Source organism: Euprymna scolopes, chromosome 40, assembly GCF_053919585.1.
Source record: "Euprymna scolopes isolate OS-2025 chromosome 40, ASM5391958v1, whole genome shotgun sequence".
Classification (NCBI taxonomy): Eukaryota; Metazoa; Mollusca; class Cephalopoda; order Sepiida; family Sepiolidae; genus Euprymna; species Euprymna scolopes.
In genome coordinates, this window is record NC_136521.1 from 46593031 (window position 1) to 46597437 (window position 4407).

Consider the following 4407-nt stretch of genomic DNA (forward strand, 5'->3'; position numbering starts at 1 on the left):
AGAGATTTTCCGGTTTGGTGACTCTTGAATATGTAACATAAATTATCCATGTGAAAAAACAGTCAGTGTGTAACTGTAAGGCCCATAATTGTAAAGATTGTTCCCTGTGCTTTGTTGATGGTTATTGCAAATGACAATAAAATTGGAAAGTGCAATTTGCTAAAGTGTAATGATGTATCGGGTGGAATCATAGGAATGCATGGAATGAAGATATATTCATCTGTGAAAGGTCCTGTTAAGATTGTTGTTTCTGTGATATTGTTTGTTAATTTTTTTTTACTGCAAGCTATGTGCCATTGCAAAGCTTGGATTGATTTATATTTCACAACATGATAATTAGTACACCAAATTTCAGTTGCAATACATGCGGTGGCATCCCTGGCAAATATAGCTGTTGGATAATTAACCACTTTATCTGCTTTCACAACAGTGTCGATGGATTTGTATTTGACTACCTCACTTGGAATTTTACATTTAATTATAGCGTTAAGTTCATGTGCATCTTTGTATTGACCTGCAAGAATAGCTCATTCACTCAGTCAAATGGAATTCTTATAATTTGAATATCTGCAAAAACCTTTTAAACTAACTATTCTTTTGATGAAATAAAATTACAGAAATTACAGAAGTTAAAAGTCAAAGAATTTTGCCCTTAACTCTGACCAGCTGGCACTTTTTCGTACCCAATTTCCCACAAGTGATGCAAAAGTTTTTGTGCGGATCGAACAGTCTGCAACTGTACATGCATATTTTGAGTTAAGTTTAATGTCTTCACATGGAACAAAAAAGTAGAGTATTTGAGGCAAGCATTTATTTCATCTGGTGTTGATTGAAGAATAACAGGTAACATTTGTCTGAAATCTCCTGCAAGCAATATTACTGCATTCCCAAATGGTCTGACATTACCACGCAAATCTTGCAAGGATCGACCAAGAGCCTCAAGTGATTTTTTGCGTACCATTGTGCATTCATCCTAAACAATAAGTTTGCATTTTTGCAATATTTTTCCCATATTGGATGTTTTGGAGATGTCGAACATGAGATTTTTGAAAAATTGAATGTTTTAAAGTAGAATAAATAATTCTTCTACTTGGCAGCAAGGTCGCAGGTATTCCTCATGCAGCAAGGGCTAAGGCTATGTCATTTTGTTACCAAATGGCTGCCAAAATCAATTTAATTAGAAAGGTTTTACCAGTTACTTCTGGTGCTGTTCAAGGCAGCAGTAATTTTCAAATAACTTCTATTCTCACAGTCAGTAAATTAGGTGACTAAAATAGGATTTATCCATGTTTTGACAAGGCCTTATTCACTGTAATTAATTTAGGAGACAAAAATAGGATGAGGGATTAGAGATGGACAGATAGAGAGGAAGATATATAGATAGAAAAGAGACAGTGAGAGGAAAATAAAGAAAGAAGAGGAGATAGAGAGATAAAGGGATTGATAGATAAACAGAGAGAGGGGGAGAGTTAGAAACAGAGAGGGATGAAACAGAGGAAAGGAGAGAGATAGGGGGAGTTAGAGAGAGAAAGGGGCTCAAAGAGAGATGGAGAGGGTGATATAGAGAGAAAGATAGAATGAGAGAGGGAAAGGGAGAGATGGATAGAGAGAGATTGAGAGAGGGGGAGAGAAACAGGTGAACTACACTTCACCGTTTTTTTCCTCGTTCAGTAGAGAAGAAATCTTTCGAGACTGAGGCAATTTTAATGTTTTGTTATTATCCAGAGTACCCCTTTTTTGGGGGGGGGTGATTTTCCTCGCATTAGAAACCGACCGGGTTATCTGTACTTTCACTTAACAAATTAATAAAAGAAAAACATATTGTAAAATTTGAATTTTACAGGAAAATACTATTTTAAAAATAGCACGGTAACATAAGTGCATAAGTGCCACTTTAGGTACTCCTTGGGCGTTGAGTTCCATGGCGACCAGCATAATTATTTAATGGTCGCTCCCTTAGCCCCCCCCAGTCAAGGCTAATGCATGCACACGTAACATTTTTTTTATTTACTGACGTTGGCTTAGTAACTAAACGATTTATTGATAATTTCGTAACCCTTAAACGCATGCCGGAAGATTTAAATTGGTTCACTATTGTTGTAATGAAAAAAAAAAAGTTTCATTCAGCACAAAACCAAAAACACATATTAATGATAGATAATTTATTATTCTATTCATTGAAATTTACTAATTTTTAAATAAAAAAGTTAAAAAAAAAAAAGTTAATAAAAAATAGTTGCTTATGTGCGCATAAACAACTTGTTTTTTTTTAGATTAGGTCCACCTTATAATCACCCCCCCCCCAACCTCCTCATCTTAAGAACAGCTTCCGGAATAAACACCATTTTTGGAAGGGGGGGATCTATTTGCAAAATTTAACTGATATTTGTTGTCAGCATACCCACCCGAAAATACTATTTAAAAAAAAAGGAGGGGTTCAGTGCCCGTGGCAGAGAAGTAGATTTATTTATCAATAAAAGTTGCAGAGAAGTAAATTTATTTATCAATAAAAGTCGTCATTTAAAAAAGAAAATTGTGGCGGTGGACCTAAATGTTTTGTTTTCGCACTATTTAACAATTTGTTCATCCGCGTATGTAAATTAAAAAATATTTGTAAAAGTGAGAAGTTATCAGTAAATGATTTAGTTTTTTTTTTAATTTATTTATTTTTTTTTTTTTGACCGCCTCCACAAATGTTAAGAACGGCTTTCAGAATAAACACCCCCAACCTCTCCATGTTAACAACGGATTTCGGAATAACCACCATTGGGGGGGATATTTAAAAAAAAAGTCGATAAAAGTCGTCATTTAAAAAGAAATTTAAAATCAAATGTTTGTAAAAGTGAGAAATTATTAATAAATGTTTAGTAACATTTTTCGGTGCTAATGCAGAGAGTGACCCGCGCTATTTTTTAAATCGTGTATTTTTTTTTATCAATTGCAAGGTTAAAGTACAGAATAGGTACCAAACACCCTCCCCTCCCCATGTTAAGAATGGCTTTTTAAATAATAACGTTATTATTTCAGCATGGATCACTCTCTGCATGAGTACCCATTTTTCTTTTAATATTCATAAAAAGTAAAACTTTTTTCAAAATAAATAAATGTTTGTAAATGTGACAAATAATCTTTTACTTACGGCAACGTCAGTAAATAAAATATGTTACGTGCTGGGTGAGGTGGGAGACTAAGGGAGCGACTATTATATTTTTCTACTGGTCGCCATGGAACTCAACGCCCAAGGAGTACCAAAATGTAATTTTTTTTGTCAAATAAACAAATTTCAAGCAATTTTTGCAATAAATAATAGATAGCAACTTCGTTAATTTTACGACTCGCCCCAGCATATTATAAACACCCTAACTTCCCCATGTTAAGAACGGCTTTCGAGGTTTATGGAAGGGCGTTTTTTTTTGTTTTTTTTTTAACATGGGGGGGGGGTTAGGGTGTTTATAATACGTTGAGGCATGTCGTAAAAATGAAACAGTTTAGAAAAAGTTAAAACAAACTTTTTTATGTAAACAATGCCGTGAAAATAAACTAAACAATTAAAACGCAATGTTTCATGAGTGAAAAGCCTTAACATGAATAAAATTTAAAAAATTGGTAAGTACATAAATGAATTTAAATTTTTAAAATATGGGATTATTATATATTTGTGTGTGTGTGTGTGTGTGTGTGTGTGTGTGTGTGTGTGTGTGTGTGTGTGTGTGTGTGTGTGCTAATGCAGAGAGTGATCCGCGCTATTTTTTTAAAATCGTTTTCCACGTTTAATTAAAGTTTTATGATATGTTTTTATTCAATTGTAAGGTTAAAGTACAGAATAGGTACAAAACACCCTCCCTTCCCCATGTTAAGAATGGCTTTTTAAATAATAACATTATTATTTCAGCACGGATCACTCTCTGCATGAGTAAGTTTTTTTTTTTTGTTTTTTTTTACTTATCGAGTTAACAGAAAATGAAATCTTTTCGTGGCTGTGAAATGAATCGAACCGGAAGTTCAGTTTTACAACAGAACAGATTCGCAGTAACGGTTAAAAAAATATATTTATTTTATTTAATATTTTAATAATTCGCGAGGTAAATTTATTTCAATAACATAAAAACATACCTCGACTCTAAAGATGGGTTGTCTGAAAATTTCAAATAAATTGGTAACGTAGAAATAGGGTTTTATTATTTTAGAACGAACCAACATTTACATTTTTATATGTATATATATATATATATATATATATATATATATATATATATATATATATATATATATATATATAATTTTACTAACAATGTTTCATAATTTTTGGTTATGGTTTCGATATAAACCATTGTCCCTTGTTGAGATGAAGTAAGTATATTCCACAGCTTGATTTCGTCGCGTTTTGCTTGATCTGTTTTATTGTTA